At 39.2% G+C, this 22,863-nt stretch overlaps 1 pseudogene; it reads right to left on the bottom strand.

Annotated features, from left to right (window-relative positions):
• Positions 1–1,043: 1,043 nt before the first annotated feature.
• Positions 1,044–22,863, bottom strand: part of LOC120881944 — a 130,563-nt pseudogene continuing 108,743 nt past the window's right edge.

Below are 22,863 nucleotides of genomic sequence, written 5' to 3'. Positions count from 1 at the left end.
AATTTTTATTTATTTATTTAATTTATTTGGCTGTGGTGGGTCTTAGTTGTGGCATGTGAACTCTTATTTGCAGCATGTGGGATCAAGTTCCTTGATCAGGCATTGAACCCAGGCCCACTGCATTGGGAGCTCAGAGTCTTAGCCACTGGATCACAAGTTCAAGTTCCCTGAACTTCTTCTTTTTAAAATAAATTAATTCTGGGCCTGGTTTTCAATTATCAGGGAAGTAAGAAACAATATACGTTTTGCTTTGGGGGCTTCTCTCTCTCTCTTACGACTCTGTAAGACTTGAATTGGGGCAAGTGGAGATGAGCAAGTGACCTGGTCAACACCCATATTATCTTTGTCATTACCATTTTGTGTTCTGTTGCATGTTGCTTTTACACATGTTGGTCTTCTGTTGTTTTTCTGGCAGGAGTGTGCTAGGCCTGCTCAGAGATCTCCATTGTAGTGGTTCTTCTGGCTCACACAAGACCTGATGCTTCTCTCTAGGCCTAGATCCTAGAGGCCAACCTCAGCTATCCCTCTCCATCTCTCCTTTGGGACTCTGCAGCAGGAACATAAATCTTCTCTGCTTGCCAAAAATCCAACCCCCTCTAGCTCTAGGTCTGAGGGAGGCTCATCCTCTCTTTTCTTCCAGGTTTCTTTCTTTCCCTTCATCTCTCCTCTTCCCTTTTAAATGAAATTCAGCCCTATTGCTTCATTAAAGGTTTTAGAAAACAGAAGTCGTTAATTCTCTCCTGGAGCAAGAGAAATTCTTACATGCTAGGACTGAAAAATCTTGATTCTTTTCTTCAGGGGGGAAAGATAAAAATATACCAAAATCACTTCCAGTCTTTTGAATTTTGTGCATCAATGAGAACAGAACACTAAAAAAAGATTAATATCTCAAATTATCCTGCCACAATTACAATATCTTGAAATTTGGTAATCATATTAACTGACATCTGTTCAGTGCATAGAAGGTACCAGGCTCAGGTGCTTTCTGTTTTGTTTGTTTGTTTTTGTCTTTTGACTTTGGCTTTGGTGTATTGATGTCAGAGTACCCTTTGAATGTAGTTAAAAAACAAAAACATACACAATGAGAACGGAACTGGATCCAGGCTGCTGCCACCTGACCCCAAGAGAATTCCTCCAATCAAGCTGAATTTGTACAAAATGCAAGAGGAGAAAAGTGAGGCAATCTGGTGCTGAGTCAAGGAGGAGTCAACTGGCAGAAGAGCAGTTGAAGGAGTGGGCAGGTCATGCCTCTTTCTTGTAAGTGTGAGTGCAAACTGCACTGCCCTGGGTGGGTGTCGGGATGGGTGTCTCATCAGCTGTTTCCTGCACTAGTGTTTCCTCCTGTCTGATCCACTTCTGCATGTGAACAAGTTTGCCTCCATCCAGCACATCACAGTGGATTTGACCTTCCTGTTATCTGCTATCGTCTCACCAAACTCCATTCCCAGCTTGAAGCTGATCTCTGTGTTCTTGAAGATGCTGTGTGTTTTTATGGTGATTGTGTCTCCATCCACTTCAGTGATGTGGTAGGTTGGTCATGGTAGCAAAATCCACCCTGAGTGACTTCAGGTAGTCATTGAAATTCTTGCCGTCCACTAACTTCCAGATGCCTATGAAGGTGTCCACCAGGGGGAGGCTGGGCAAGGCTGAGAAAGAGACAACAGAGTAGGCATGCAAGGATTCTGGGGCTGGCCCAGGGACTGTTCTAAGGTTGTTTATTTTCCTACTTCATTTTTTCTTACAACAACACATGAAGCAGATACTTCCATTATACCCATTTTATACATGAGGATGCTGAGGTTTGAAAGGTTAGGTAACCTGTGCTAAATTACTGAGCTACTGAATAGTAAACCGAGAGTTAAACCGCAGGCAATTGATTCAAGCATTTCTGCTTATAAACATTGTGGTATTTGCCTTTCATATTAAACAGAGCAACTAGAATCAGATAGTTTGCTGATTTGAAAAGAAGCAGTTTTCAGCTTTTGTTTGGCTTTTGTTTTTTTAAATTGAAGTATAGTTGGTTTACAATGTTGTATTAATTTCTGGCATACAGCAAAGTCATTGACATATATATAAATTATATAATATTAAGTATTCTTTTTCAGATTTTCCCCATTTTAGGTTATTACAAGATATTGAATATAGTTCCTGTGCTATACAGTAGGACCTTGTTGTTAAGAAGTGTTTTTGAGTATAAATATGAAGCATTTTAGATGTGGCTCAAAAATTGAGAATTGAGTCCTTTCTTGCTTGAATTTGGACTAGACACTAAGAAGTGTTCTAATCACTCAGCTAGACAAATATATTTCAACTTTATGTTTTGACCTTCCACTGGTAACTTTGTAAGACAAACTTTGCTTCACCAATATTTGCTAAAAGGTTTATAGAGAAAAAATGGAGATTATCTATCTCTATATATCTACATCCATATCTATCTGTTCGTCTGTCACTATAAATTATTTCGGTGAAATTATTTTAGCCATTGACAACCTGGTTCTTTATTACTGAAATCACCATAAGCTAAGTAAAAGTACTTGATGAAAATCACAGACTCTTGTTCTCAAAATTCTTTTCAGAATTGACCAAAACTACCACATTAAAACAAGCAAAACATTAAAGCAAAAACAAGACCAGGAGCTGACTGTGGCTCAGATCATGAACTCCTTTGCCAAATTCAGACTTAAATTAAAGAAAGTGGGGAAAACCACTAGACCATTCAGATATGACCTAAATCAAATCCCTTATAATTATACAGTGGAAGTGAGAAATAGATTTAAGGGACTAGATCTGATCAACAGAGTGCCTGATGAACTATGGACAGAGGTTTGTGACATTGTACAGGAGACAGGGATCAAGACCATCCCCAAGAAAAAGAAATGTAAAAAGAGCAAAATGGCTGTCTAAGGAGGCCTTATAAATAGCTGTGAAAAGAAGGGAGGTGAAAAGCAAAGGAGAAAAGAAAGGATATAAGCATTTGAATGCAGAGTTCCAAAGAATTGCAAGGAGAGATAAGAAAGCCTTCCTCAGTGATCAATGCAAAGAAATAGAGGAAGATGATAGAATGGGAAAGACTAGAGATCTCTTCAAGAAAATTAGAGATACCAAGGGAACATTTCATGCAAAGATGGGCTCGATAAAGGACAGAAATGGTATGGACCTAACAGAAGCAGAAGATATTAAGAAGAGGTGGCAAGAATACACAAGAACTGTACAAAAAAGATCTTCATGACACTGATAATCATGATGGTGTGATCACTCACCTAGAGCCAGACATCCTGGAATGTAAAGTCAAGTGGGCCTTAGAAAGCATCACTACAAACAAAGCTAGTAGAGGTGTTGGAATTCCAGTTGAGCTATTTCAACTCCTGAAAGATGATGCTGTGAAAGTGCTGCACACAATATGCCAGCAAATCTGGAAAACTCAGTAGTGGCCACAGGACTGGAAAAGGTCAGTTTTCATTCCAATCCCAAAGAAAGGCAATGCCAAAGAAGGCTGAAACTACAGCACAATTGCACTAGTCTCACATGCTAGTAAAGTAATGCTCAAAATTCTCCAAGCCAGGCTTCAGCAATACGTGAACCGTGAATTTCCAGATGTTCAAGCTGGTTTTCGAAAAGGCAGAGGAACCAGAGATCAAATTGCCAAGATTCATTGGATCATGGAAAAAGCAAGAGAGTTTCAGAAAAAACATCTATTTCTGCTTTATTGACTATGCCAAAACCTTTAACTGTTTGGATAACAATCAACTGTGGAAAATTCTGAAAGAGATGGGAATACCAGACCACCTGACCTGCCTCTTGAGAAACCTGTATGCAGGTCAGGAAGCAACAGTTAGGACTGGACATGGAACAACAGACTGGTTCCAAATAGGAGAAGGAGTATGTCAAGGCTGTATATTGTCACCCTGCTTATTTAACTTCTATGCAGATTACATCATGAGAAATGCTGGGCTGGAAGAAGCACAAGCTGGAATCAAGATATCTGGGAGAAATATCAATAACCTCAGATATGCAGACGACACCACCATTAATGGCAGAAGTGAAGAAGATCTAAAGAGCCTCTTGATGAAAGTGAAAGAGGAGAGTGAAAAAGTCAGCTTAAAGCTCAACATTCAGAAAACGAAGATCATGGCATCTGGTCCCATCACTTCATGGCAAATAGATGGGGAAATAGTGGAAACAGTGGCTGACTTCATTTTTGGGGCTCCAAAATCACTGCAGATGGTGACTGCAGCCATGAAATTAAAAGGCTCTTACTCCTTGGAAGGAAAGTTATGACCAACCTAGATAGCATATTAAAAAGCAGAGACAATGTCAACAAAGGTCCATCGAGTCAAGGCTATGGTTTTTCTAGTAGTCATGTTTGAATGTGAGTTGGACTATAAAGAAAGCTGAGTGCCGAAGAATTGATGCTTTTGAACTGTGGTATTGGAGGAGACTCTTGAGAGTCCCTTGGACTGCAAGGAGATCCAACCAGTCCATCCTAAAGGAGATCAGTCCTGGGTGTTCATTGGAAGGACTGATGTTGAAGCTGAAACTCCAATGCTTTGGCCACATGATGCGAAGGGCTGACTCATTTGAAAAGACCCTGATGCTGGGAAAGATTGAGGGCAGGAGGGGAAGGGAACGACAGAGGATGAGATGGTTGGATGGCATCACCGACTCAATGGACATTAGTTTGGGTAAGTTCTGGGAGTTAGTGATAGACTGGGAGGCCTGGTGTGATGCGGTTCATGGGGTCGCAAAAGGTTGGACAAGACTGAGCTACTGAACTGCACTGAACCACATTACAAAATAAAGTCAGAATCAGGAGTGACTTTTGTTGTGTCCTTATTTGGCTTACATTTTTGCAGTGGTTCCTTGGATAATTTCTGCTTCCCTTAAGGAAGGATAGATTATGAAGGAATAAAAGCACTAAAAGGTTTTTTGAGAACACAGGTTTCGACATATACTATATGTAAATGGCCTGGCACAATGCTGGAACTCAATAAACATTAGTTAATTTCCATGCATTTCCTTAAAATGTGCTTCCCACTATGCTGTACACCAGAAACTAACACAGTATAGCAAATCAACTATACTTCAATAAAAAAAAATTGAAAGAAAAGAAATAAAAGGGTTCTTGGGATTCAGAGAATTAAGATTTTGACTTTTCTGTTGGATCTTGTCATTTATATTCTTTCTTGCTTTTCTAGTCTGTCCAATAAGTGGTTTGCTGTCACCTTGGTAGAGACTGTGTAAGGAGAAACTAATGTTTGTAAAGTGATCTCTAGTACCTATTGGATTTTCTCCCATTATTTACCGCTTCCACAGGTGATTGAAGGTTGTGAAGAATACACAGGGATTCTTCAATGTTACTGGGATGTCATCCAGTCAGCTGGGAAGGTCTTTGTCTTTGTGTTTCTCTGACTTACTCTGGCTCTTTCTGTCACCTTATAGTTGGAAGCTTGTCTTAGTCTATCCATTAGCATAAAGGTGTGCAGAGTTAATGATGAGTAAACAATATACATTTTATGTGTTTTACAGGTAATTACCTTTCTTTTTCTTAGGTAGAACAATCTGACTGTGCTTATAACTGTTATTTGAATACATTAAAAAAAATTGCTTTAGCCATTATTTCAAGCACTTGTAAAGTTGCCCCCTAAGAATCCAGCTAAAAGGTCTATGCATTTCGATTCATGGCAGTGCTTCTGGGCATTCTCCTGTTTTAGAAAAACATAAATACCTGCCAAGGTGCAATGGGCAGTTTTGGAAAAGTAATGACCACTCTGTTCCAATCAGTCTTATGCAAGTCTACTGTTTAATTCTCTAATCGGAAACAATTGCATGCAGAAGACAGAGGAAATCCCCCTGGCATGAAAGGCTGTTTCCCAACACTGCTGGCCCATTCAGTAGACCACATTTGCACAAAAATAGTTTGACTTTCTCTGTATTGTTCCTCCTTCTCTATAAGAGAAACAATACAGCACTGTGGTTCAGTCCTTACATGAAACTGGGTCAGATCTTGCATTCTATCTTTAAACTGTGTGTGTGTGTGTGTGTGTGTGTGTGTGTGTGTGTGGTTGGGTGGGTGCTAAGTTGGTTCAGTCATATCCAGCTCTTTGCAATCCCATGGACTGTTGCCCACCATGCTCCTCTGTCCGTGTGATTCTCCAGGCAAGAATACTGGAGTGGGTTGCCATACCCTCCTCTAGGGGATCTTCCCAACCTAGGGATTGAAACTGCATCTCTTACGTCTCCTGTGTTGGCAGGTGGGTTCTTTACCACTAGTGCCACCTAGGAAGCCCCTTTAAATTGTGTGATACCAGTCACATTTCTTAAGTGTTTTGAGCTTCAGCTTCCTCATCTATTCAGTCCTTAACTAAGTCATCTTACAAGTTAAATGACCAGCTCTATACACAAATGGACATACAGTAAACCATTGCATGGACTGACTATTAAGACTATTTTTTCATTTCCATCTGCAAAATTGTTCTACAATTGTCTCATGAGTGTTTTAAGTTCCACATTTGAATGTAAATATCTATAGCTTCAATTAGATATTCAATATGGTCTATGTCCTTAGATGGGAAAGTTGATGAAAGCAGGTAGGAAGGAAATTGTAGGTCTTGTACTACAATTGTTTCTTCTCATAATTATGGTGGAAACAGTGTCAGACTTTATTTTTCTGGGCTCCCAAATCACCGCAGATGGTGATTGCAGCCATGAAATTAAAAGACGCTTACTCCTTGGAAGGAAAGTTATAACCAACCTAGATAGCATATTCAAAACCAGAGACATTACTTTGCCAACAAAAGTCTGTCTAGTCAAGTCTATGGCTTTTCCAGTAGTCATGTATGAATGTGAGAGTTGGACTGTGAAGAAAGCTGAGCACCGAAGTATTGATGCGTTTGAACTGTGGTGTTGGAGAAGACTCTTGAGAGTCCCTTGGACTGCAAGGAGATCCAACCAGTCCATTCTGAAGGAGATTAACCCTGGGATTTCTTTGGAAGGAATGCTGCTAAAGCTGAAGCTCCAGTACTTTGGCCACCTCATGCAAAGGGTTGACTCACCGGAAAAGACTCTGATGCTAGGACGGGTTGGGGGCAGGAGGAAAAGGGGACGACAGAGGATGAGATGCCTGGATAGCATCACCGACTTGATGGATGTGAGTTTGAGTGAACTCCGGGAGTTGGTGATGGACAGGGAGGCCTGGCATGCTGCAATTCATGGGGTCGCAAAGAGTCGTACATGACTGAGTGACTGAACTGAACTGAACTGAACTGAACTGATAGTTATGGTGGGTTATTTTGAGACACCCATATTCTCTTATGAGTTTGCTGCTACAATTAAGGACAAGTATTTGGAAGAATGGCTTTTGAGGTAGCAGTGCTGATCATAGTTATAGAATTTGATATTTTGTTTCTTGAGGCCAGTTGGTTGAAAGTAGAGCCCTGTTCTCATAAGATCCACACTCTGGTTAGTGATTGAACCACTCACTGCTTTCTGAAAGCTGTTGCCTTTGTTACAAGTTGAACTGCATGAAAAAAGAGCCAGAAAAGTCATTAGAGTTCATGAGTTCAGGGAGACCACAGAAGGGTTTTGACTGAACTTTCTTCATTGTTCATGAATAGCTGCTGAGTTTTGAAGGCTTAGGATATTATGTGGTTTCTCAGACTGACTAAAGTTGGATGAATTATAACTTTAAATTAGCCAGAGGACAGGGTGACATTTTTTTTCTTTTTGATATTTTATTTTCAGTTTCAGTTTTTCTATTTCTAGGTGAACTCCTTTAATCAAATGGAAGGACTTGAATATTTTCTTTTTTTAATACAAGGAGACTAGAGGGGTCCAAAACCAAGAATGGTAAAAATATTCTTATATCTTGCTGATTCTGACCAAAAAGCCAAAAAAAAATCAAGCCCCAAATGACCAATAAAAACAAATATTTACTGAATTATGACTTCCTAAGAGTAAAAGGCAGTTCTTGCTTGTTTTATTCATATATATAATATATATGTATGCGTGCATGCTTAGTTACTCAGTCGTGTCCAACTCTTTGTGACCCAATGAACTGTAGCCTGCCAGGCTCCTCTGTCCATGGAATTCTCCAGGCAAGAATACTGGAATGGGAAAACATTTCCTTCTCCAGAGATCTGTCTTCCCAACCCAGGGATCCAACATGGTTTCCTGAATTGCAGGCAGATTCTTTACATCTGAGCTAGCAGGGAAGCCCATATAACACACACACACACACACACACACACACACACATATATATATAGATAGATACACTTATATATAATATAATACACACATGAGGATGAGATGGCTGGATAGCATCACTGACTTGATGGACATGAGTCTGAGTGAACTCCGGGAGTTGGTGTTGGATGGGGAGGCCTGGCGTGCTGCAAATCATGGGGTCGCAAAGAGTCGACATGACTGAGTGACTGAAATGAACTGAACTGATATGACTTAAAGCAATAATTTGTACATAATGGATGACCAGTAACTCTTAACTCTTGTTGTTACCTGTACTTTTACTGAATTCTCTTGGTATACACTATGAGTTTAATTAAATGGAATATTAATTACTCCACTTAACATAACGTGCATGCTCAAGGACTCTCACTGAATAAACAGGCAGGATGCATTGCAATGCAACCTCTATTATGGTTAAGTGCATGTTCTTACCTCCTACACTATACTTCCTCTCAGACCAGCATTTGAATTCATGAATTTGTTCTAATCCACGGTCTGATCCTCAGTTCTGTCCACTCAAAAATACGATCTGTCAGCACACCAAGAGTGGGTTTGCTCTCTAGGTTCACAGAGACCAGTACATAATACAGAGAATTTATTTTTTAATTTGATGTGTGTGAGTTTTTTTTTTTTCCTATGAAAAGTTACAAAAGCCCAGACACAATACAAGCTGCCTTATGCCAAGCAGAATAAACCAATATAAAAATTGTTGCCTTCCATAACTGGAAAGAACACTGTTGCCTTCAGAGATAGCTGGATTCAGATATTAGATTAAGTAGTGTAGATATAACCTATCTGTTGGCATTGTTTTCCTCTGCATTAGCTTTGTTCTCAGTCAAGTAAATATGGCAAAGTTGACTATGGAACTCCAGACTTAAGTTCTAGCCATTTAGCAACTGTCACAAAGAACATGTCTCATTCCAAATATTTGCAAATAGTTCTAGTGGAAGTCTTGGGGCTGATTATTATTGGTCTAGATTTTGTCTCTTACCATCACTCAACCAACCACAGAAACTTGGATTTGTCTAGGCCTAAGTCAAGATCCCCTGGAGAAGGGAATGGCAACCCACTCCAGTATTCTCCCATGGGGAATCCCCATAGGCAGAGGAGACTGGCAAGCTACATTTCATGGGGTCACAAAGAGTCAGACATGACTGAGTTACTAACACAAAAACATACACACAAATTTATGCTCCTAATTTTATGTCTGGAATGTTGAATCATCCTTCCACAAACATGGACTGAAGGAAATAAAAATGCTTTCATCAAAAGAAACCTGATAAAATGCCAACTCAGCAAGAAGAACAGGTGCCCATACAGTATGTCACACAATCTTAAATGCTTGGCATGAATAGAGGATTTTTCCAGGTGAGAAGTTGTTCATGGAAAGCTAAATTGCAAACAGAGGTTGTTCAGTGAGTATGGACCTGAACACAGATCCATAGTTGGTTTGGGTTTAAATTCATAATGAAGTCATGCTTGGAATAAATTTCAGGAAGGTGGAGTCTGTGGACCAGGGAAGAAATCCTCCTTGACTGCCATTAGTTGTGGGACTACTAGAGGTCTTTCACTTCTTTGTTCCACCAATTTCTGTACTCCACACTGACTGTGTTACTTAGGGTTCTCCAGAGAAACAGAACCAATAGTTGTATATTTATATTGGTAAATATAAAGAGAATTATTATAAAGAATTGACTCATGCAATTATGGATGCTAAAAAGTCTCAAGCAGTGGCCACAGGACTGGAAAAGGTCAGTTTTCATTCCAATCCCAAAGAAAGGCAATGCCAAAGAATTCTCAAACTACCGCACAATTGCACTCATTTCATACACTAGTAAAGTAATGCTCAAAATTCTCCAAGCCAGGCTTCAGCAATACGTGAACCATGAACATCCAGATACTCAAGCTGGTTTTAGAAAAGGCAGAGGAACCAGAGATCAAATTGCCAACATCCGCTGGATCATGGAAAAAGCAAGAGAGTTCCCGAAAAACATCTATTTCTGCTTTATTGACTATGCCAAAGCCTTTGACTGTGTGGATCACAATAAACTGTGGAAAATTCTGAAAGAGATGGGAATCCCAGACCACCTGACCTGCCTCTTGAGAAACCTGTATGCAGGTCAGGAAGCAACAGTTAGAATTGGACATAGAACAACAGACTGGTTCCAAATAGGAAAAGGAGTACGTCAAGGCTGTATATTGTCACCCTGCTTACTTAACTTAAGTTCAGAGTACATCATGAGAAACATTGGGCTGGAGGAAGCACAAGCTGGAATCAAGATTGCTGGGAGAAATATCAATAACCTCGGATATGCAGATGACACCACCCTTATGGCAGAAAGTGAAGAAGAACTACAGAACCTCTTGATGAAAATGAAAGAGAGTGAAAAAGCTGGCTTACAGCTCAACATTCAGAAAACTAAGATCATAGCATCTGGTCTTGTCTCTTTATGGCAAATAGACGAGGAAACAGTGTCAGACTTTATTTCTGGGGGCTCCAAAATCACTGCAGATGGTGACTGCAGCCATGAAATTAAAAGACGGTTACTCCTTGGAAGGAAAGTTATGACCAACATAGACAGCATATTCAAAAGCAGAGACATTACTTTGTCAACAAAGGTCTGTCTAGTCAAGGCTATGGTTTTTCCTGTGGTCATATATGGATGTGAGAGTTGGACTATAAAGAAAGCTGAGCTCCAAAAGATTTATGCTTTTGAATTGTGGTGTTGGAGAAGACTCTTAAGAATCCCTTGGACTGCAAGGAGATCTAACCAGTTCATCCTAAAGGAGATCAGTGCTGGGTGTTCATTGGAAGGACTGATGTTGAAGCTGAATCTCCAATACTTTGGCCACCTGATGTGAAGAGCTGACTCACTTGAAAAGACCCTGATGCTGGGAAAGACTGAGGGCAGGAGGAGAAGGGGATGGCAGAGGTTGAGATAGTTGGATGGTATCTCTGACTCAATAGACATGGATCTGGGTGGACTCCGGGAGTTGGTGATGGACAGGGAGGTCTAGTGTGCTCTGGTTCATGGGGTTGCAAAGAGTTGGAGATGACTGAGTGACTAAACTGAACTGAACTAACACAGTCTCAAGATATGCAGGGTGAGTGGCAAGGTAAGGACCACAGAGAACCAATGATTTTGTTCCCGTATGAGTCCAAAGAACTGACGGGTAGGAGAACCTATGGTGTAGTTCCATTTGGAAGGCTGGCAGGTTCAAGACCCAGGATGAGCCAAAGATTCAGTTCAAATCCACAGACAGGCAAAAGTCAATGTCCCATTTTGAAAGCAGTCAAGTAGGAGAATTTTCCCTTGCTTGGGTCAGCGTTTTTGTTTTATCCAAACTTTTAACTAATTGGTTGAGGCCTACTGATATCAAGGAGGGTAATCTGCTTTTCAGTCTACCAATTTAAATATTAATTTTATCTAAAAATATTCTCAGAGAAACCCAAAAATAACATTTGACCAGATTTCTGGATATCTCATGGCTCAGTCATGTTAACATGTAGAATTAACCATGGGGCTAACCGTTTCCCTTTTCTGCAAAGACACAGTGAAGAGCAGGTTTCCACTTTACTAAATGCTGATGATTGCTCACATTTCTTTTTCTAAGATTAGAAACAAGGCAACTTGTTTAAAATTTTGAATCTGTCTGCTCTTTAATAAAAATTTTACAAGTGAGCTCTTGGCTTACTTCCTCACGTGGCTCTCTGGTGTTTCTAATGTTTAATTCATAGAATGCATTGCTTATTTCCAAGTTTTCAGAAGTCCTCATGGTAAAAACCATATTTAGTTTGTGCTAAATGAGATGATTACATTCAGAAACCTAAGATCATGGCCTCTGGTCCCATCATTTCATGGGAAATAGATGGGGAAACAGTGTCAGACTTTATTTTGGGGGGCTCCAAAATCACTGCAAATGGTGACTGCAGCCGTGAAATTAAAAGACGCTTACTCCTTGGAAGCAAAGTTATGACCAACCTAGACAGCATATTAAAAAGCAAAGACATTACTTTGTCAACAAAGGTCCATCTAGTCAAGGCTATGGTTTTTCCAGTGGTCGTGTATGGATGTGAGAGTTGGACTGTGAAGAAAGCTGAGCCTCAAAGAATTGATGCTTTTGAACTGTGGTGCTGGAGAAGACTCTTGAGAGTCCCTTGGACTGCAAGAAGATCCAACCAGTCCATCCTAAAGGAGATCAGTCCTGAGTGTTCATTGGAAGGACTGATGCTAAAGCTGAAACTCCAATACTTTGGCCACCTCATGCGAAGAGTTGACTCATTGGAAAAGACCCTGATGCTGGGAGGGATTGGGGGCAGGAGGAGAAGGGGATGACAGAGGATGAGATGGCTGGATGGCATCACCAACTCGATGCACATGAGTTTAGGAACCCTGGGAGTTGGTGATGGACACGGAGGCCTGGCGTGCTGCAATTCATGGGGTTGCAAAGAGTCGGACATGACTGAGCGACTTAACTGAACTGAAATGAGATGATGTGTGCTGGGTGAGCAGGGGCGTCATTTACAATGAAGAGCTTCAAATCCAGTTAGTAGCCAAAATGGCTGCAAGTGGAATTATTGGTAAATGTGATTAAATAAAATCTAACAATATGGTTAAAATTTCATAAGAATAACAGGTGACTTACTAATGATATTAATACATAAGGTCTTTTTTCATGTCACTAGTGTGTTATATTGAAAAATGTTTGGAAAGACATAACTTTCATTAACTTGGATTTGAAACACTTCTATGTTATATTCTTTAGACATATAAAGAGAAAAGATATTTGTTTACTTTTATCAAAAGCATAATAATTTTTTGGATAATACATAATTATATATAATACATAATAATTATATAATAAAAGCAAAACAATATTTACTTTCTTGGAGGAGGGAAGGAGAAGTTATGGGTTTGAGAAATCCAACTTGGTAGGGTTCAGAGATGTTTGCTTTATTTTTGTACTTCATAGCTCATATGTCACGTATTTTTTTATACTAAAACTATGTGGTGTAAAAATTTATTTATTTTTAATTGGAGGGTAATTGCTTTACCATGTTGCATTGGTTTCTGCTATACATCAACGTGAATCAGTCATAGGTATACATATGTCCTCTCCCTCATTGGCCTCCCTCCAACCTCCCACCCTATCCCACTCCTCTAGACTGACCACACTTGATCTCCCTAAGTCATACAGTAAATTCCCACTGGCTGGTAAGCTACAGTCCATGGGGCTGCAAAGAGTCAGACACAACTGTGCGATGAGTGACTAACACTTCTGACTAACGTATATGTTTCAATGCTTCTCTCTTAATGCATCCCCCTGTCTTCTTCTCCTGCTGTGTCCACACGTCTGTTCTCTGTGTCTCTGTCTGTATTACAAAAAGGTTCATCAGTACCATAAAATTATGTACTTTTAAATAACTTTATTGAGTTATAGCAAACTTCAGACATTTAGCATTCTGGTAGGTGTGACATATGCCTACATTTGGTAAAATCACAGCCACTCGAAAGATAGTAGACACATCGTCATCCCAGTAGCTCACTTCTGCTCCCTTTAATCTCTCCCTTCTGCTTCTCTCTGTCCTCCACATCTTCAGGCAACCATTGATCTGCTTTCTGTCACTGTAGATTAGATTGCACATTTTCCAGAAGGTTATTAAACAGAATCATACATGCATACACATATACTCCTTTTTTCTTTGATAAGGGAGCCTGACTTTCTTCATTAGGAATAATTGTTTGGAAAATAATAGTTTCCTTGGGATAAAGAATTATAGGTTGACATGTTTTGTTTTTTCTTTCGGGGTTTTTAGATATTGCTTTCTTGTCATTTTGTATTGTTTTCAGTGTGAAATATGCTGCCGTCCAAATATGATGTCAACAGAACTTGTGTGCTTCTGTATAGAACATGTATTTTTTCTGTTTTTTTTCAACAAAAATTAAGCTTTTTACTTTTTAAATTCATGAAATTTATTTTTATTATTATTATTTTTTTACTTTACAATATTTTATTGGTTTTGCCACACATCAACATGAATTTGCCACTGGTGTACACGTGTTCCCCATCCTGAACCCACCTCCCCCCTCCCTCCCCATATCATCCCTCTGGGTCATCCCAGTGCTCTACTTTTTTTAATTAATAAAGTGAAAGTGAGAGTCATTCAGTCGTGTCTGACTCTGTGACCCCATGGACTGTAGCCTGCCAGGCTCTTCTGTCCATGGAATTCTCCAGGCCAGAATACCAGAGTGGGTAGCTATTCCCTTTATCTTTGCAACCAAGGGATTGAACCCAGGTTGCCTACATTGAAGGTGAATGAATTCTTTACCAGCTGAGCCATCAGGAAACTGAAAAAGACTAGAGTGGGTAGCCTATTCCTTCTCTAGGGGATCTTCCTGATCCAAGAATTGAACTGGGGTCTCCTGCATTTCAGGTAGATTCTTTATCAGAGCAATTTGATTTGATGTATTTTCACATAGTTTTCCACATTTTTTTGTGCTTTTAGTTTTTTGGATCTATGCATTTATAATTCCTTTTTTCTCTTTTCTTCTAATTGGGATTCTAATTGTATGTATTTCAGACTGCTTGAAATTGCCCCACAGCTTATCAATTCTCTGTTCGTTTTTTTTTTTTTAATACATACTCACAGTTTTATTGTGGATAGTTTTGACTGCAATGTGTTTGAGCTCATCAATCATTTTCTTTTGCAATGTCTTTTCTCCCATAACACATCCAGCATAGTTTCCCTGTCCTTGTCTTTTTATCTCTAGAAGTCTGGTTCGTGCCCATTTTTTTAAGGCTTTCTATGCCTCTACTTCACATATTCAGTCTTTCCTCCAGATTCTTAAATTTACAAAATGCAAATAAAATAACATTCTTTTTCTACTAACTCTCTCTTCTCTGTCATTTCTGGGACAGTTTCTTTTTTATTGAAGCATAATTGCTATAAAATATTTTGTTAGGTGTACAATACAATGATTCACAATTTTAAAATTTGATTCACAAATTTTATATTTTTATAAAATATTGTCTATATTTCCTGTTTTGTATGGTGCATCCTTGTAGCTTATCTTATACCTAATAGCTTCTACTTTTTAATCCTCTACCTCCTATTCTGCCTACCTCCCTTCTCTCTCCCCACCAGTAACAACTAGCTTATTCTCTATATCTGGGAGAATGCTTCTTTTTTTTATTATATTTAATGGATTTTTGTATTTTTTAGATTCCACATATAAGTGATATCATACAGTATTTTTCTTTCTCTGTCTGACGTACTTCACTTAGTATATTTCGCTTCAAGTCCATCCACGTCGCTGCAAATGGCAATATTTTGTTATTTTTTATGGCTGGGTAGTATTCCATTTGGAGAAGGCAATGGCACCCCAATCCAGTACTCTTGCCTGGAAAATCCCATGGGCGGAGGAGCATGGTAGGCTGTAGCCCATGGGGTCGTGAAGAGTCGGACACAACTGAGCAACTTCACTTTCATGCATTGGAGAAGGAAATGGCAACCCACTCCAGTGTTCTTGCCTGGAGAATCCCAGGGATGGGGGAGCCTGGTGGGCTGCCATCTATGGAGTCTCACAGAGTCAGACACGACTGAAGCAACTTAGCAGCAGGAGCAGCAGCAGCAGTATTCCATTGTGTGAGTGTGTGAATTTTATTTTTGATATGTATCCAGGAGTGGAATCGCTGGGTCATATGGTAGTTCTAGTTTTAGCTTTTGAGAAACCTCCATACTGTTTTCCTCAGTGACTTTACCAATTTACCTTTCTACCAGTGGTGTGCAAGAGTTGGGGCAATTTCAGTCGATTGATTCCTCTCCTCATCATGAAACTTTTTTTTCTTCTTTGCATGCCTGGTAATTTTTTCCTAGATGCCAGACATTTAAATTTTTACCTTTTGGGGTGCTAGATATATTTATATTCTTTTACATATTCTTGAGCTTTGTTCTGGGACTTGGTTAAGTTACCTGAAAATGGTTTGATCCATTTTGGTCTCACCTTTAATTCTATTAGGTGGGACCAGCGATACTTTTAATATGTGGCTAATTTTTTCCAGTGGTGGTGGTTTAGTCCCTTAGTTGTGTCCAACCCTTGTGACCCCATGGACTGTAGCCTGCCATGTTCCTCTGGTCATGGGATTTTCCAGGCAAGAATACTGGAATGGGTTGCCATTTCCTTCTCCAAGGGATCTTCCTGACCCAGGGATCAAACCTGGGTCTCCTGCACTGCAGGTGGCCTCCTGCATTGCAGGCATATTCTTTACTGACAGATTCTTTTTTCTAGTACTAAGGCCAAATTGCTCTGACTGCTCTATTCAATGCCCTGTGCATTATGAGCTTTTGGTCTGTAGCTGGTGTGAACTGCTATGTTCCTGGCTTTGTATGGAGAAAAGCTAGAACTAGAGTGAGGTGAGTAAATTATCGAGTGCATTTAAAAAAAAAATTCACATGTATTATTAATTGAAGAACATTTAAAATTTTAATTAAACTTTTGAAGTAGTAATAAATTCGGGTGTAAGAAACAGTGCAAAGAAAGCCCACATGCCTTTTCCCTTTATTGAACCTGATAGTACTGGGTTAGTGAAAATGTTTCTCCAAGTTTTTCCATAACACCTTGTGGAAAGATTTGGCCAACCCAATAATATTTTATGAACAACAGGACAAAATGACAACCAGGATATTGACATTGATGCAGTTAAGATACAGGACGTTTGTATTGCCACAGGTTTTCTTCTGTCATCCAGGACCTTTTTTGAGTGTTGGCTCTGGGCAGTGCGCTTGTCAAGGGTGGAAAATCTAAGGCAGTACTCTGAGGCTCATCCAAGTGCAGGGTCTGCACCTGAGCTTGAGCTCCTTCTAAAATTTGGTGTCCTAGACACCATGTTTCCTTTACATAGTCCTAGTTTTGGTTTGATGAGTGGTCATGTACATGCAAGGATCAGCAAATTTTTTAAGGATGTAGATAGTAAATATTTTAGGCTTGGTGAGACATACAGATTCTCTTGCCTCCACTCAACTCTGCTAGTTTAGCACGAAGTAGTCATTACAGCGTAAGAATGATATGTTTGACTCCAGTAAAATTTTATTTACAAAAACAGATGGCTGACCTGCTGGCTGAAGTTTGCTGATTCCTTCTTGAATCCCTTGGGTGCCCTTTCCCCAGCCTTGGGTAGTTTCTTCACATGCATGTGCTGATTAGCACATAACTGAGTAATTGAGAGAGACTATGTAGATTTTCAGAGATTTTCTTTGTTCAACTCTCTTTGCTCCCCCAGTTTCTATTGCAAACCCTAGTTACCTTGGCTTCCTTTCCTTCCAGCCTCATCTCTCCTAGTCAGGGAGACCACCTGGTTCTAACTGAGTTCTGTTTGTCTCATGGCCTCTTCATTGACTGACACCCAGGATCTTAGTGGGTATCATTTCACATTTATGTACAATTTTAAATTTATTTCTGGTGAGAGAATGAATTCAGTCCTTATTACTTCCTCTTGACCAAGTGTGGAAATCTCTAGTATTGTGTTTTGAAATTAGATTGTGCTAGCATCTCCTGTTAGAAATGAGATAGATTATTTGTATAGAATTCAACAGGGCATCCCTCCCTCCTGGCTCAGTGGTAAAGAATTTGCCTGCTCAGCAGGAGACACAAGTTTGATCTCTGGGTTAGAAATATCCCCTGGAGAAGGAAATGGCAAATGCAATTCAGTATTCTTGCCTGGAGAATTCCATGGACAGAGAAGCCTGGTGGCAAAGAGTCAGACATGACTTAGCAATTAAACAATAAAAATTAACAACAAAAATGAATTTAATATATTCAGAATCCATTATTTAACTAACTTTATGGATGTATCAAGTTATTATAGACCTCCAGAGTTTTGATTTTCTCATTTGTATGAGGAGGATAATATCGGTCTTACAAATTTGTTAGAAAGTTTAAATGAATAAATGAGAAAACACCTATGTATGTCTTACTTGTAGTAGGCATAACAACGTTTAATTCACTTTCCTGAGTTTGATGCATTGATTAACTAAAACTGGAGTACAACTTTTTAAGATTATGTTCTGAGGTTGGAAGGATACTGAGGGATGTAAATACACAGAAATTATATTGCTGTTCTTTTAATTGTACTGCCCATGTTTGGGAGTTGAATAGTGATAGGAAACAGCTTGTGTTTTACTTTTCTCCCTATGTCCCATAAAAAGGAGTTTAATTAAAGTAGTACCACATTTGACATTATGGATTTTCATTGGTAAAATGTCCCTTTATGTTTCTTACCCAGTTTTTAATTGAATTAAAACAATTTGTTTTTGGCTGCACTGCACAGCATGTGGGATCCTAGTTCCCCAACCGGGGACTGAGTCTATGACTCCTGCGGTGGAAGCATAGGGTCTGAACCACTGGACCACAGGAAAGTCCCTTGATTGAAGTTTTTTAACTGGTGATTTTTGAGAATTCTTTGTATACTCTAAACCTAAGTCCTTTGTCATGTATTTTCTCCTATTATACAGCTTGTCTTTTCATCCTCTTAATAGAATCTCTCACAGAGCAAACTTTCCTTTTGAACTTTGATGAAGTCCAGTTTATTAAGTTTTTTCTTTTGTGGATCAGACTTTTGATATTATTTCTGAGGACTCTTTACCAAGCCTTAGATCCTCAAAGTCTTCTCCTGTGTTATCTATTTTTTATAGTTTTATATTTTGCATTTAAAGCTGTGATCTTTCAGATTTTATGTAAAGTTTGAGGTCTGCATTAAGTTTCATTCTTTTACTTATGGATGTCCATTTACTCCAGTACCATTTATGAAAGATATTATACATATTCCATTAAATTTCTTTTGTACCTTTGTAGAAAATTAATCAGCCATACTTGCGTTGGTCTATTTCTGGAGTCTCTATGACATTCCACTGATGTACATGACTATCCATCTGTTAGTACCACACAGTCTTGATTGCTTTAGCTAGGCTATAAAATAAACTTTGAAATCAGGTAGAAGAATTCTCATTCTATTTTTTAAAATCATTTTATATAGAATAGTCATGTCTACTAGATATTTCAAAAAGTTTTACTGAAATTTTGATAGTGATTATGATAAACCTTAATCATTCTGGTCATCTCTATATGTTGTCTTCCAATCCATGATTTTTAGTGTCTGTGTGTTCATTGCTAATATATAAAAATACAACTGACCTTTGTATGTTGACCTTATATTGTCCTGTGATCTTGCTGAACTCACTAAGCAGCTTAATAAATTTATTTGAATTTCCTTAATAGATGCTCACATCACCTGCAAACAGGGACAATTTTACGTCTTGCTTTCTAATCTGTGCTTGCAAGTGCAGGAGGAGATGCGGTAGATGTGGGTTCGATCCCTTTCTTCTCTGTATGCCTTTTCCTCCCTTTACTTGCCATAATGCACTGGCTAAAACTTTCAGAACTATGGTGAATCGAGTGATGAGAGCAGACATCCTTGTCTTGTTGTGATCTTAGGGAAAGCTTTTAGTCTTTCACCATTAAATATGATGTTGCCTTTGTTATTCAGTTGCTACATTGTGTCTGACTCTTTTATGACCCCATGAACCCTCTGTGCATGGGATTTCCCAGGCAAGAATACTGGAGTGGGTTGCCATTTCCTTCTCCAGGGGATCTTCCCACCCCAGGGATCGAACCCATGTCTTCTGCATTGGCATGCAGATTTTTACCACTGAGCCACCAGGGAAGCCCAAATATGATGTTATCTGGAGGCTTCTTGAAGAGGATTTTCATCAAGACGAGAAAGTTCCTCTCTCTGTCTAGTTTGAGAGTTTGTAGTTTAAATAGGTAGTGGGTGTGGCCAACTGCTTTTTCTGCATCAGATAATAATGGTCATGTAATTTTTCTTAGCCTATTAATATGGTGTATTACATTGATTCACTTTTTAATATTGAACTATTCTAGCCTCCTTAGAGTAAACATACCGTACGGTCGTGGTACATAATTTTTAAAATTTATTGCTGAAGTCCATTTGTGTCAGGTGGGGTTCTCACTTGAAGTCCATTGACACTGGTGGTAGAGGGGTGCTCTTTGTTGCTCCTGGGTGAGGGTGGGAGCGAGGCTCTCCATTAATAGCTAATTATTACTATTACTCTCCACGAATGCATTCACTAATAGCGGTCTTGCTGGGAGTGGCATGGTTGTTCATCATTCCCCGCATGGCCTCTCTGACACTGTTGTGCAGTGGTACTGTGTTACTACTGAGTGTTGGCAAAAGACCTGATTCTCCCTAAGCCTCATCTGATACCGGCTCAGCAGGAAGCCACAGAGGCATCAATACCTCTGGGTGGGTGTGGAAGACCAGGTTTCCCACATGATCTCCACTGATTCCACAGGGAAGGACATTTGACCATTCATAGGGGCAGAAGTCCCTTAACCTTTCTTAGCCTTCGTTGGAACCTCCCTGGTAGAAGAATTGGGGTGGCTTGCTATAACCTGGTGAGGCTAGAATTCTAGGTTCCTCACTTGGCTTTTGGCAGAGCTATGGATGGGGTCAAATTTTTTTTTTTTTTTTAATGTCTGGCTGGAGTAAAATGGTTATTGTGTAATTGTGTAATTCAAAAAATTATCTTGGTAATTTGCCCCTTTTCTTAGTCTTTGGCTGGATTAGGGAGGCATTTTCTTGGGGAAATTATTTGTGCCTGTTGTTGCTTCTAGGTTGCCTATGGTTTCAGCGCCCAGTCTGGGATATATGAGGAGAGGGAAAAAACACAGGGAACTCATTGCTCAGAAGTACCCATGCCTCTAGTTGCTGAAATATTTCTTTGATTCTAATGTGCTTACTTCTGTGCCTCTTCTTCCCTTGGGCTTACGTTTTAGCATTCTCAAGTTTTCTAGGTCAGTTGTCATTTTTCCATCTGCTTCCAATTTTTCATATTTTTCTGTTTAGCATCTCCTGATTATTCCTGTCCTTGTGGATTTATTTCTAAAAAGTATTTTATTTTATTAGATTTCCACAAACACTATGGATTTTATTTTTAAGGTTCTATTATAAATTGCAATTTTTCAAAAGTATTATTTTGTGCAAGTCTTTTATTGAAAATATTTTAGATCCATTCTCTCTATGCCAGTGGCTGTATAGCATTGTGTCAACAAGTCAAAGTTCATTAGGAGTTAGAAACCATACAAGTTACTTTAAGAGAGGGAATTCAACATAAAGAATTATTGGCTAGATATTTAGAACTGAGAAAACAAAAAAAGAAACACAATCGTATCATGGAAATAGCTATTGTAACAAGTAGCTACCATTTGTAGATTTGGAAGAAGAAAGGAAAAGAGATAGAATGATTAAAACTTGGATGATTACAGAAGGGGCTCCATGAAGCTTAAATCTGGGCCTCACAATTGGAGGTGCTTGTCAGATGGCCTTGATGTCTCTAAACTCAGAGACATCAAGGTGAGGTTGGGACTCAGCCCACAGAGGAGAATAATGGCTGCTCTTCCTAAGTTCATTGAGGATACATAATAAGGCATATTGTGCAAGTGTTGGTAACACTGCAAAGTAGATTCAGTGAGGCCATGAAACAAACCACTGTTGCTTGGCTGAGGAAGCAAGCCTAGGGTGATGCTGAGAGAAGCAAGATGAACAAAAGAAGCCAAAAATGAGCAGATGAGAAAAAGTGGGCCCCTTGTTTATCCTCCATCTTTGAGGTCTTCCTCTAATATCTCCTATTTGCAGAAATTTCCAAAAGTATGATTTGCAGAGTTTCTACTCTGCCCTAGAATGAGAGAGCAAATTATAGAAGTTGGATTTGAACTTAGCTTAAAAATGGCTCCTTCCAGCTGGTTTATAGATTGTGTGATGTCCTTTGAGTTGCTCCCTCTTGACAGCTGAACTCACACAGTGTGATACATTGTGACTACACTGTTTTCATCAGTCACATTTTTACAAATAGGTAGACTCATTCATCGGAGAAGGCAATGGCACCCCACTCCAGTACTCTTGCCTGGAAAATCCTATGGGCGGAGGAGCCTGGTGGGCTGCAGTCCATGGGGTCGTGAAGAGTTGGACACAACTGAGCAACTTCCCTTTCCCTAAAAATGGATAGAATTATCTTTATTTTGATCTTAAAGTATTTACATTCCTGAATTGTTCACATAATTGCTTATGTTTTCTAATTGTTTTGCTCAAAGATACTCTTATTTGTTTTTCACAGTACATTTATGATACAGAAGAGGTAAAGTTTTTCTTATTTTACCTATGTGAAGTTAGAGCCACAGTGAAATTCTTTTTTAAACTTTTTATTTTATTTTGAAGTATAGTCAGTTAACAATGTTGTGACAGTTGCAGGCAGACAGCAAGGGAATTCAGCCGTACATATACATGTATCCATTCTCCTCCAATCTCCCCTCTCATCCAGGCTGCCACATAATATTGAACAGACTTTCATGTTTTTTTCAGTAGGATCTTGTTGGTTATCCATTTTGAATATGGCAGTAAGAGCCACAGTAAAATTAAGTGATGTCCAAACCCACATAGCTGAAACAAAAAATCAGGTCCTCTGGATTCTATACCAGTGAATTTAGAATATGTTTGTTAATTTTATCTGGTCTAATGGGTCAAATACCTTCTCTCTTGTTAATG

The sequence above is a fragment of the Oryx dammah genome, unplaced genomic scaffold (assembly GCF_014754425.2).
Source record: "Oryx dammah isolate SB20612 unplaced genomic scaffold, SCBI_Odam_1.1 HiC_scaffold_2, whole genome shotgun sequence".
In the NCBI taxonomy this organism is placed as follows: Eukaryota; Metazoa; Chordata; class Mammalia; order Artiodactyla; family Bovidae; genus Oryx; species Oryx dammah.
The sequence above is the reverse complement of the archived record's forward strand: the minus strand, read 5'-3'. Positions and strand labels throughout refer to the sequence as shown.